General features: G+C 39.7%; 1 protein-coding gene across 7 annotated transcripts in view; it reads right to left on the bottom strand.

Annotated features, from left to right (window-relative positions):
• HTR1E (5-hydroxytryptamine receptor 1E) overlaps positions 1–14,077 on the bottom strand; it is a 543,697-nt gene that overhangs the window by 238,378 nt on the left and 291,242 nt on the right. For 6 of the 7 annotated variants that reach the window (XR_008402026.1, XM_053710502.1, XM_053710505.1 and 3 more), the window contains one exon: positions 2,227–2,320. The exons of the other annotated variant lie outside the window; for it this stretch is intronic. The gene's annotated coding sequence lies outside the window, so the exon portion shown is untranslated. The remainder of the gene's footprint in view (positions 1–2,226; positions 2,321–14,077) is intronic. 7 annotated transcript variants of the gene reach the window in all.

Below are 14,077 nucleotides of genomic sequence, written 5' to 3'. Positions count from 1 at the left end.
ACAATGCATATCATTTTAACATTGCATATAAATGCAATGCTACACTAAACTATTATACCCTTACGTGCCCTCAGTGCAACCAAAGCCTAATACACTATTAATCCTTAATCTGCCCTAACTTAATCACCTAACCCGCCCAAAACTATAAACCCCTAAACTACCACAACCCCCCAAAGCAAACTACCCTTACACTACTAAACCACCTAACAGATAAATCCCCAGACCTCTAAGCTAACACCCCCTATGTTAATTTTTTTTTAGATTCTTGCACCTGGGCCATGTGGTTTCTAGTTACACCTCTGTAATACTAAAACCCCTTTAAAAAATACACCCCAAAATAAAGACCCTATACTAAAAGGGGGTGTTAGGTTAGAGGGGGGGGGGGGGGGTTAGGTGTTTGGCAGTTACTTTTACTAGATTACTGTAGGAGTCACAAATTCCATTTGCTGACAGTTTTTCAATCCAATTTCAATGATTTGCAATTTAAAATAGGCAGCCAATTTTAAGTTTAATGTCCCTAAAAATACTGAGCTATTGCAATAAAAATTTGTAATAGCTCAGTATTTTTTAGGGACATTAAGCTTGATTATACATAGTGACAAACGTTTGCAAGAATTTCTTCATCATTTATTTTGCCTTGATTTCCTGTAATTTAAATCTGAAAACTTTTTTTCCACTGCCCCCAGAGAGGCTGGAAGTGTTTTGTGGAATTTTGAACCCCGACTCTCCTACATGCTTAGTTGCCAACTTTTCAAAAAAATTGGCAGGGACACTTTGCGGCAGAGCAAACAAGCAGGTTACCAGATTATTGACAACCTACTGTTCAACTGCGCCGCTCACTCAGTTCTGCGATCAAAACACACCCATTTCATAGTAATAGTATAATTTAGACTTATCCATATCATACAGATTACAGCACAAAGCTCTTACACGTACCCCATAATATTGACAATACCAGTCCCTGGAACACATAATGGGCATATGGTTATTGTTACAACCCACCAAAGAATTCCATTTTTTGTACCACTAAATAGAAAACAGTCTGCATCACTAGTCAAAATTTATTAAAGTGTCTAACTTTTACTATTAACAGTCATGAATTCTTCCAAAAGACAATAAAATAGAAGCATTCTTGCAATATTGCAGTAAAGTTATAATGAAACATAAACCATCTCCTAATCAATTATAAATTATTTAACTGTCCAGCTTTTATATATCATCACTTCCCTATATATTACACTTTTGCAGGGCTCAGCTGAGTGCTGACACACAGAACTGAAGTGACATAAAACTACGTAGATCAACTGTCCTAATAGCCAGCAGCAATGCTTCCAAAATTATTCTGGACTCCTAATGACACTCTGAGGGCAGGGGTGGAGGAGCTAGGCTGCAGTGTGTCAAGTTACTATAAACAGGAGGAGAGACACAGCAAACAGTGCAGCTGATCTTACTGTATGATTATGCAGAGCACCGTCAGGGTGAGCTGTTGGGGGCAAATGAATTTTTTATGTTTTAGTCTAAAAGCAATTTTTATATATTTTGCACTGTGTTTAGGAAGTAGTGTATGTTTAAACATCATGATAAAACCTGCAGACAATACAGTGCTAAAGTATGAAGATTACTGTCAGATTAAATCATGGAAAGATGCAAACAATAAATTATCTATAGTAACCCCCCCCCCCCCCTCTTTGACAACAAATCTGCACAGCTCATCTCCTAGTGTAGAGAAGATGTTTGAAAGTGATTTTTTCTTCGGATTTGTGGCAGCTTAAACATTGATCACTCAGAGAAGGTGCAGCAAGGAGTCCCTGTCTAGACCTGCTCTGAGTGATCAAGCAGAGTACCAGCACGTACAGCCTCACCGGCAGTTCCTCTCCATTAACTTGTGTCACACATGCCCCAGCTTAGCTGCAGCTCTCCAAATCTCTTGGAGGGTACATTTCCAGAGACCAAAACAATCCAGGGACATAAAACAAAATTCAGGGACTGTCCATGGAAATCAGCACAGCCATTGCTTGATATGTGCAGGGGGTTGTTTATATCTGATTATAACTGGCTACAACAAAAGGAGGCAAGACCAATAACATGCGTTTTTTAAAAAGTGTATTTATCTGGACTGCAAAAAAAATGCAAATTTGGCACTATCCCGTTTAACTATTAAAATATTTACTGTGCATATATAAAATGACTTTAATACCCCTGCTCCCCAGGAAACATCATACTTACCAGCATCTTTTGTTCCTCCAAGGATACCAATCTGTCAGACAGGGTGTGGGCTCCTCAGAGGCATATGCACCTCTATCTGTCTCTTGCATACTATCTAAAAAAAATGGAAGCATGCTTAGTTTTTGTATCCATGTCATGTTTGGTAGCCCTTGCTCTGTACTTTCCTATATTCTGTGGTCTGTTGACCATTACTTATAATTGCTTACTGCTAGCCATTACCTGCTATTGTAACATAATAATAATTAGTTCCAACCTGTCTGGTAATAAATACCTGCTACTCTGTCCTATTGGAAGGGGCAGTTTTACAGGGATGCAAAAACAACCCAATCTTTAAGGTTGCACTACCCATGTGCTGAGGATGAGGCAAACATTGTCTTTCCTGACACATCCCTGTTCCTCTCAGCAACAACCCTTATTACATAGTAAGGCCCTAGGCCATCTAGCTCATCCCTGAAACATCAGCAACATCACCCGCACCCACACTGACTTTGCCCATATAACACCAATGACTCCCTCCACAGAACACCTGCAACTTCCGCCCACATGTCCCGACTCATAGGGTGCACTATTAATATCGAAGGACCACACTAAGGTTAGCATGCAATCTGGTATTAGAAGTCCATGGTGAAACAAAATTATCAGAGAATGTTTAGCATAGCAGACATCCTTTAAGCGCAACACACAGCAGCACTAGAAAAAAACGCAACTTGAGAAGCATTAGGGCTAGAATAAAAGTATAACGTAACACATGTAAAGCATATGCAAATAAAGTATTACACACATAAATATATATATATAAGCCACAGAGAGCCCTCACCGTTTAGATGTGAAACAAACAAAGGTAGTTACTAAACTACCTTTGTTTGTTTCACATCTAAATGGTGAGTGCTCTCTGTGCCTTATATATAATCATTGTTTGGGAGGCACCCCGGAATCATTATTGAATAGTGAGTGCTGGACTTGTTGGATTACTATATATATATATATATATATATATATATATATATATATATATATGTATATATATATATATTAACAAAGAAAAAGAGTTCACTGACCCTCACTAAAAATAAACATATAATGAAATTCACGATATATGCAGGAACATCCCATAAATCAATGGCTGGTAGGGATTCCACTTAGAATTCTGAATGGTAGAATGACGATACTCATTACCCTGTCATCGATAAGCCAGCTGAGACAGGAACATAAGTACACACATGTAAGGTTAGAACACCCCCTATACAGGCTTTGGAGACAAACTGCAGCATTGCATTTTGTGGAGGACAAAATATTAACAAGCCATACTGAATAACCGGTGGTATATATAGCGGTGGTGAGTAGCAATATCAGCATAGAGCGGTATATAACAGTCCTTTAGACTTATACTCACCGCAACCAGCCCAGGTTCATTTAGTGTCCCACATGCAGTCGATCAGTTTGTGCCTTCAGGCAACCTTCACTCGTAGCAAAAGTTTTGGCGTCCTACTATGCAGGAGGGGGCGTAAACTGAAACACATGATTCTCCGGTCCAATTAGATCATCCGTGGTTACAACCAGGTCAGGATGACGAAAACCAGCCCACAATGGGATTAAAGAGCATGAACCGTCACCGCTGCCAGGTATATACAGTCAAAAAAGTAGAGGAGTAGCGGAAAACGGTTTAAAATTTCTAGTTTTTATTGTATATTCATGATAAAAAAGCATGACATCCATGGGTCACATCCGGCAAACACTAGCTTTAAACACTGCTAACATGTTTCGACCGTTAGGTTGTAATCATAGCTACACATTGAACACCTGCTAACCAATTTAAGGCAGCAGGGGAGTACCTGATTGGTTAAAAACAACTCTGCATAGTAATGCCTATTAGTATATACAAAACCGTATTGGTTACATTCCTTGTTCTTATTCACAAGTATAGACTAAGTATAGTGACAAAAACATGTGAGTATATATATATATATATATATATATATATATACCGTATATATACACTGTATATATAAATATATATATATATATATATACACACACATACAGACAATCAAAGTCAAGATCAATCAACATAGACAGTGCAACATTCATTTATATATGTACAATTCACATATGTATTAGGGCCATAATCAAATCAACTTAAATATGAAACAATTGTTACAAGAAATCGTTTTATAATAAGATATCAAATTAATAGTAATTACTGTAAATAAAGTAAATTGAGTCAAGTGAGTGGTGATAACTATGGTGATAACAGAAGATATTGAGTTATATCTAAACCTCGTACACAGTTCAAAATTGTGAACAGTTCCTGGTCTAAGAATATATCTGCGAGATGTCATTTAAACCTCAGACCTCACAAAATGTTAACATTTTAAAAGAATAGTGTCAAGAAACTAAATTTACACATATATGAAGGATGTTATCAAGCAGACTATGTAAGCGGGGATACAAGTAAAAAACACAGAAACAGGTAAATGTAATACAAGCAAATGCAATACAGGTAGCATCCAAATCCGGTGTGAACAAAAACAACACCAGATGTAAGATACTGGATATTAAATACATCATGAAAACATGTTGCAGAAGAGGGAGATGCACAGGAGCTACAAAGAAAGAACAAACACTACCTCCAAAAGTTGATTAAATCATGTTCGAACCAGTAGGGACCCTTGTCTGAAGTTTAAAGATCCAGTACATCTCCCTCTTCTGCAACAACCTATAACGATCCCCTCCTCTGGGGGGGGGGGGGGGGGGGGACGACATCACCCTTTCTATGGCCTTTTATCTAAGAGTATTAATGTTCTTATTATGACACCGGGCAAAATGCTTTACCAATGGAGTAGTTGCTTCACCTGCCTGTATGGTAGACAGGTGATTCCTGATAAGGACCTTTAACTCGTTAGTAGTGAGGCCTACGTATTGAAGATGACAGAATGTACATGTGAGTACATAAATTACGTATGTCAAAGTGCATTTAAGGCAACTGTTAATGGGGTAAATTTCCCCTGTGACTTCAGATCTAAAACTATTAGATACTGTAATGTATTCGTAAACTCTGCACTTCCGTCTGCATTTGTAAAGACCCTACTAATAGGTATGTTTAATTCTGGTAAAGAATAGGGTGACAGAACATTAGCCAAAGTTTTAGTTTTTCTGTAAGAACAGCGTAGCCCATTTTTCACACATGACTCAAGTTTATCATCTGCAGCTAAGAGATTAAAATGTTTTTTTTAATAATCTTACAAATCTCAACATACAGCGTACTGAATTCTGTGACAAATGTGACGCCCTGAAAATTAGGTTTAGAATTATCTTGGGCTACAGAATGATCCTGTATAAGATTAGCCCTGTTAACCTTTTCCACTTGTCTTTCTGCTCTACAGATCACCTGATCTGGATAGCCTCTCTTCTTCAATCTATCTCTGAGGTCTTTAGATTGTTTAATAAAAGATTCCTCAAGGGTACAATTTCTTTTAACCCTGATGAACTGGCCTTTGGCCACTGCAAAAGGGACATGTCAGGGATGGCAACTCTTCGCATACAATAATGCATTGCCTGCCGCAGACTTCCTGAATATATTTGTAACAATCTTACCTTCCCTGGTTCCCTCTATCAAGATATGAAGGAAGTTAATCCTGTCTTTTTGTAATTCAGAAGTGAATTGTAAACCCATAGTGTTATCATTTAAATGATCAATGAAATTGGAAAACTCAAAGGCACTGCCCAACCAAATAAAGAGTTAATAATCTATATAGCGCCCATAATAATGGACTAGATGTTTAAAGGGGTTTCCATCTTCATAGATGTGGGACAGCTCCCACCAACCCATAAAAAGGTTGGCGTAAGTGGAAGCAAACTTTGCCCCCATGGCTGTCCCACATCTCTGGAAATAGAAATCTCCCTTAAACTTAAAATAATTGTGGGTGAGCAGACACCTGAGTATCCTCAGAATATATTGCTGGAAATCTTCGGTAAAATTGGAGTGATATTTCAGAAAAAAAGCTATTGCTTCCAAACCCTCCTTATGGGGAATAGAAGAATATAACGCCACCATAACTCTTATCAAACATTTTGTGTCACTAAGGTAGCTAAATAGGGAGGTAACAAAAGGCTGTAATATACTATCAAGCCACTGGGACACATGTTCAGATAGGGAGCCTATCCCACTGACTATGGGGCATCTTTTTTACATCGCTTAGCGATTTGTGTATCTTGGGCAAATGGTGGAAAATGGGCACTACAGGATGATCCACACATAAAAACCTCAAGTTTGTTGATCTAAGTGCCCATTCTCCAACCCATCATCCAGGATACAGTTCTCTCTGAAAAGCTTGGGTGGGATCCACAGATAAGAGGGCATAGCTGTCTGTATCATGAAGTTGGCGGAAAGCTTAATTGACATAATCCATTCTATTCAAGATGACAATGGAACCACCTTTGTCCGCTGAACGGACAACTATGTCCTCTCTACCCCTCAGTTACTCAAGAGCCATTTTTCTTTTCTTGAAAAATTAGGTTTGGTACATCTATTAGCAAATTTAAGCTCAGTAGGGTCTCTCTCAACCCTTTAAAAGAAAGTCTCTAGCGTTGGCCCGCTACTGTGTATAGAGTAAAACTCTGAGGGATTTTTAAATCCCCCAAAGGAATTTATTAATGTAGAATCTATCCCATAAATCCCCTCTCTCATCAAATGTTCAAGGGTCAATGTATCACAGGCCTCTTTGAAAGTGGACTTGTTAGATAAACCATTATGCAAATGGGTATCTATTTCAGATGTTTCAGTGTTAGCTAGAGCATTAGGTGTATCATTCTTTTAAAATGTCAACATTTTGTGAGGTCTGAGGTTTAAATGTCATTTAGTATCCATCTCGCAAATATATTCTTAGACCAGGAACTGTTCACAATTTTGAACTGTGTATCAGGTTTAGATATAACTCAATATCTTCTGCCATTGAATATTGTTTCTAGAATTGTTTCCACCGTTTTTACATTTTTCATTCATGAGTGTATTGGTTTACTGTTGGATATAATTTGTGTCTTTCTTTTTTACTTAAACCGGGTATTCTATATAGCTATCCGGATATCCCTAATTTGATTTAATTTAATTTATTTTAATCGTAGTAATCACCACTCACTTGACTCGATTTAATTTAATCGCAGTAATTACTATTAATTTGATATCTTTTTATAAAACAATGTCTTGTAACAATTTCTTCATCTTTAAGATGATTTGATTATGGCCCTAATACATATGTGAATTGACCATATATAAATTAATGTTGCACTGTCTATGTTGATTAAGTATGATATATTCTCACATGTTTTTGTCACTATACTTAATCTCTTCTTGCGAATAAGCACAATAAATGAAACTAATAAGGTTTTGTATATACTAATAGGCATTACTATGCAGAGTTGTTTTTAACCAATCAGGTACTCCCCTGCTGCCTTAAATAGGTTAACAGGTGTTCAATGTGTAGCAGTTTTTGATGCTAGTGTGTGCAGATCTGACGCATGGATGTCGTGTTTTTATCATGAATATACAATAAAACTAGAAATTTTAAACCGTTGTTCGCTACTCCTCTACGTTTTTGACTAGTGAGTGCAAATTTTTTAAACTTTGCATTGGTTTATAGCACCCTGGCAAGCATCCATCGATAGTGGGAGTGCATACACACCATTTGCTTTGTATATATATATATATATATATATATATATATATATAGTCCATATAAAAACATAATTTATGCTTACCTGATAAATTTATTTCTCTTGTAGTGTATCCAGTCCACGGATCATCCATTACTTATGGGATACTAACTCCTCCCCAACAGGAAGTGCAAGAGGATTCACCCAGCAGAGCTGCTATATAGCTCCTCCCCTAACTGCCATTACCAGTCATTCGACCGAAAACATGCAGAGAAAGGAAAACCATAGGGTGCAGTGGTGACTGTAGTTTAATGGAAAAATTACCTGCCTTAAAGTGACAGGGCGGGCCGTGGACTGGATACACTACAAGAGAAATAAATTTATCAGGTAAGCATAAATTATGTTTTCTCTTGTTAAGTGTATCCAGTCCACGGATCATCCATTACTTATGGGATACCAATACCAAAGCTAAAGTACACGGATGACGGGAGGGACAGGCAGGCTCTTTATACAGAAGGAACCACTGCCTGAAGAACCTTTCTCCCAAAAACAGCCTCCGAAGAAGCAAAAGTGTCAAATTTGTAAAATTTGGAAAAAGTATGAAGAGAAGACCAAGTTGCAGCCTTGCAAATCTGTTCAACAGAAGCCTCATTCTTAAAGGCCCAAGTGGAAGCCACAGCTCTAGTAGAATGTGCTGTAATTCTTTCAGGAGGCTGCTGTCCAGCAGTCTCATAGGCTAACCGTATTATGCTACGAAGCCAAAAGGAGAGAGAGGTAGCCGAAGCTTTTTGACCTCTCCTCTGACCAGAATAAACGACAAACAGGGAAGACGTTTGTTGAAAATCCTTAGTTGCCTGTAGATAAAATTTCAGGGCACGGACTACATCTAGATTGTGTAGCAGACGTTCCTTTTTCGAAGAAGGATTAGGACACAAAGATGGAACCACAATCTCTTGATTGATATTCCTGTTAGTGACCACCTTAGGTAGGAACCCAGGTTTAGTACGCAGAACTACCTTGTCTGAATGAAAAATCAGATAAGGAGAATCACAATGTAAGGCAGATAACTCAGAGACTCTTCGAGCCGAGGAAATCGCCATTAAAAACAGAACTTTCCAAGATAACAACTTGATATCAATGGAATGAAGGGGTACAAACGGAACCCCCTGTAAAACATTAAGAACTAAGTTCAAACTCCATGGTGGAGCAACAGTTTTAAACACAGGCTTGATCTTAGCTAAAGCCTGACAAAAAGCTTGAACGTCCGGAACTTCTGACAGACGTTTGTGTAAAAGAATGGACAGAGCTGAAATCTGTCCCTTTAAGGAACTAGCGGATAAACCCTTTTCTAAACCTTCTTGTAGAAAAGACAATATCCTCGGAATCCTAACCTTACTCCATGAGTAACTCTTGGATTCGCACCAATATAAGTATTTGCGCCATTTCTTATGGTAAATCTTTCTGGTAACAGGCTTCCTAGCCTGTATTAAGGTATCAATAACTGACTCAGAAAAACCACGTTTTGATAAAATCAAGCGTTCAATTTCCAAGCAGTCAGCTTCAGAGAAATTAGATTTTGATGTTTGAAGGGACCCTGGATCAGAAGGTCCTGTTTCAGAGGTAGCGACCAAGGTGGACAGGATGACATGTCCACTAGATCTGCATACCAAGTCCTGCGTGGCCATGCAGGCGCTATTAGAATCACTGATGCTCTCTCCTGTTTGATTCTGGCAATCAATCGAGGAAGCATCGGGAAGGGTGGAAACACATAAGCCATCCCGAAGGTCCAAGGTGCTGTCAAAGCATCTATCAGAACCGCTCCCGGATCCCTGGATCTGGACCCGTAACGAGGAAGCTTGGCGTTCTGTCGAGACGCCATGAGATCTATCTCTGGTTTGCCCCAACGTCGAAGTATTTGGGCAAAGACCTCCGGATGAAGTTCCCACTCCCCCGGATGAAAAGTCTGACGACTTAAGAAATCCGCCTCCCAATTCTCCACTCCCGGGATGTGGATTGCTGACAGGTGGCAAGAGTGAGACTCTGCCCAGCGAATTATCTTTGATACTTCCATCATTGCTAGGGAGCTTCTTGTCCCTCCCTGATGGTTGATGTAAGCTACAGTCGTGATGTTGTCCGACTGAAACCTGATGAACCCCCGAGTTGTTAACTGGGGCCAAGCCAGAAGGGCATTGAGAACTGCTCTCAATTCCAGAATGTTTATTGGTAGGAGACTCTCCTCCTGATTCCATTGTCCCTGAGCCTTCAGAGAATTCCAGACAGCGCCCCAACCTAGTAGGCTGGCGTCTGTTGTTACAATTGTCCAGTCCGGCCTGCTGAATGGCATCCCCCTGGACAGATGTGGCCGAGAAAGCCACCATAGAAGAGAATTTCTGGTCTCTTGATCCAGATTCAGAGTAGGGGACAAGTCTGAGTAATCCCCATTCCACTGACTTAGCATGCACAATTGCAGCGGTCTGAGATGTAGGCGTGCAAAGGGTACTATGTCAATTGCTGCTACCATTAAGCCGATCACCTCCATGCATTGAGCTACTGACGGGTGTTGAATGGAATGAAGGACACGGCATGCATTTTGAAGCTTTGTTAACCTGTCTTCTGTCAGGTAAATCTTCATTTCTACAGAATCTATAAGAGTCCCCAAGAAGGGAACTCTTGTGAGTGGAAAGAGAGAACTCTTCTTTTCGTTCACCTTCCATCCATGTGACCTTAGAAATGCCAGTACTAACTCTGTATGAGACTTGGCAGTTTGAAAGCTTGAAGCTTGTATCAGAATGTCGTCTAGGTACGGAGCTACCGAAATTCCTCGCGGTCTTAGTACCGCCAGAAGAGCACCCAGAACCTTTGTGAAGATTCTCGGAGCCGTAGCCAATCCGAATGGAAGAGCTACAAACTGGTAATGCCTGTCTAGAAAGGCAAACCTTAGATACCGGTAATGATCTTTGTGAATCGGTATGTGAAGGTAAGCATCCTTTAAATCCACTGTGGTCATGTACTGACCCTTTTGGATCATGGGTAAAATTGTCCGAATAGTTTCCATTTTGAACGATGGAACTCTTAGGAATTTGTTTAGGATCTTTAAATCCAAGATTGGCCTGAAAGTTCCCTCTTTTTTGGGAACCACAAACAGATTTGAGTAAAACCCTTGTCCTTGTTCCGACCGCGGAACCGGATGGATCACTCCCATTAATAAAAGATCTTGTACGCAGCGTAGAAACGCCTCTTTCTTTATTTGGTTTGTTGACAACCTTGACAGATGAAATCTCCCTCTTGGGGGAGAGAATTTGAAGTCTAGAAGGTATCCCTGAGATATGATCTCTAACGCCCAGGGATCCTGGACATCTCTTGCCCAAGCCTGGGCGAAGAGAGAAAGTCTGCCCCCCACTAGATCCGTTCCCGGATTGGGGGCCCTCGATTCATGCTGTCTTAGGGGCAGCAGCAGGTTTCCTGGCCTGCTTGCCCTTGTTCCAGGACTGGTTAGGTCTCCAGCCTTGTCTGTAGCGAGCAACAGCTCCTTCCTGTTTTGGTGCAGAGGAAGTTGATGCTGCTCCTGCTTTGAAATTACGAAAGGAACGAAAATTAGACTGTCTAGCCTTAGGTTTGGCTCTGTCTTGAGGCAGGGCATGGCCTTTACCTCCTGTAATGTCAGCGATAATTTCTTTCAACCCGGGCCCGAATAAGGTCTGCCCTTTGAAAGGTATATTAAGCAATTTAGATTTAGAAGTAACGTCAGCTGACCAGGATTTTAGCCACAGTGCTCTGTGTGCCTGAATGGCGAATCCGGAATTCTTAGCCGTAAGTTTAGTTAAATGTACTACGGCATCTGAAATAAATGAGTTAGCTAACTTAAGGGCTTTAAGCTTGTGTGTAATCTCATCTAATGGAGCTGATTCAAGTGTCTCTTCCAGAGACTCAAACCAAAATGCTGCTGCAGCCGTGACAGGCGCAATGCATGCAAGAGGTTGCAATATAAAACCTTGTTGAACAAACATTTTCTTAAGGTAACCCTCTAACTTTTTATCCATTGGATCTGAAAAGGCACAGCTATCCTCCACCGGGATAGTGGTACGCTTAGCTAAAGTAGAAACTGCTCCCTCCACCTTAGGGACCGTTTGCCATAAGTCCCGTGTGGTGGCGTCTATTGGAAACATCTTTCTAAATATCGGAGGGGGTGAGAACGGCACACCGGGTCTATCCCACTCCTTAATAACAATTTCAGTAAGTCTCTTAGGTATAGGAAAAACGTCAGTACTCGCCGGTACCGCAAAATATTTATCCAACCTACACATTTTCTCTGGTATTGCAACTGTGTTACAATCATTCAGAGCCGCTAACACCTCCCCTAGTAATACACGGAGGTTTTCCAGCTTAAATTTAAAATTTGAAATATCTGAATCCAGTTTGTTTGGATCAGAACCGTCACCCGCAGAATGAAGCTCTCCGTCCTCATGTTCTGCAAATTGTGACGCAGTGTCTGACATGGCCCTAATATTATCAGCGCACTCTGTTCTCACCCCAGAGTGATCACGCTTACCTCTTAGTTCTGGTAATTTAGCCAAAACTTCAGTCATAACAGTAGCCATATCCTGTAATGTGATTTGTAATGGCCGCCCAGATGTACTCGGCGCTACAATATCACGCACCTCCCGAGCGGGAGATGCAGGTACTGACACGTGAGGCGAGTTAGTCGGCATAACTCTCCCCTCGTTGTTTGGTGAAATATGTTCAATTTGTACAGATTGACTTTTATTTAAAGTAGCATCAATACAGTTAGTACATAAATTTCTATTGGGCTCCACTTTGGCTTTAGCACATATAGCACAGATATCTTCCTCTGAATCAGACATGTTTAACACACTAGCAAATAAACTAGCAACTTGGAAATACTTTTCAAGTAATTTACTATAATATGAAAACGTACTGTGCCTATAAAAAGCACAGAAAAAGTTATGACAGTTGAAAATTAATAAACTGAAAAGTTATAGCATCAAATCTTTGTAAAAAAAACACAATTTTAGCAAAGGATTGCTCCCATTAGCAAAGGATAACTAACCCTGATAGCAGAAAAAATAAATAAATACAGAAATAAACGTTTTTTTATCACAGTTAACTACAATCTCACAGCTCTGCTGTGAGTGAATAACAGTGAGAGAGATCAGTAAACTGTCATAAATTAAATAAAACGACTGCCAAGTGGAAAAAAATAGTGCCCAAAACATTTTTTCACCCAGTACCTCAGAAAATTAAACGATTTTACATGCCAGCAAAAAACGTTTAACATTAATAAATTGAGTGTTATTAAAAAGCCTGTTGCTAGTCCCTGCAAATTAGGCTAAAGTTTTATGCATACAGTATAATTCCAGTGAAGTGCCATTCCCCAGAATACTGAAGTGTAAACTATACATACATGACAGCCTGATACCAGGTGCTGCTACTGCATTTAAGGCTGAGTTTACATTATATCGGTATGGCAGAATTTTCTCATCAATTCCATTGTCAGAAAATAATAAGCTGCTACATACCTCTTTGCAGATTAATCTGCCCGCTGTCCCCTGATCTGAAGTTTACCTCTCCTCAGATGGCCGAAAAACAGCAATATGATCTTAACTACTCCGGCTAAAATCATAGAAAAACTCAGGTAGATTCTTCTTCAAATTCTACCAGAGAAGGAATAACACACTCCGGTGCTATTATAAAATAACAAACTTTTGATTGAAGGTATGAAACTAAGTATAATCACCACAGTCCTCTCACACATCCTATCTATTCGTTGGGTGCAAGAGAATGACTGGTAATGGCAGTTAGGGGAGGAGCTATATAGCAGCTCTGCTGGGTGAATCCTCTTGCACTTCCTGTTGGGGAGGAGTTAGTATCCCATAAGTAATGGATGATCCGTGGACTGGATACACTTAACAAGAGAAAAACAAGGTAACAGCACCACAGCACACAATCTTCTTTTAAAGGTGAAAAATCTTTATTTGAGGTTTAGCAACCAGTAAAAAGTGACGTTTCGGACCTACATAGTCCTTAATCATGCATAAGTTAAAATCAAACAAACAGACTTTAAAAAGGGTATCTGGACCAATCAGGCTTCAATTCTCAGTGTTAATTGGTTTAACCCATACCTATCCAGGTTTGTAAATTTCAACAACACAGTGACCTCTAGTGGTACCAGAATATATTCCAT

This window comes from Bombina bombina, chromosome 4 (assembly GCF_027579735.1).
Source record: "Bombina bombina isolate aBomBom1 chromosome 4, aBomBom1.pri, whole genome shotgun sequence".
NCBI classification, from domain to species: Eukaryota; Metazoa; Chordata; class Amphibia; order Anura; family Bombinatoridae; genus Bombina; species Bombina bombina.
This window is presented reverse-complemented; position numbering and strand designations above follow the sequence as displayed.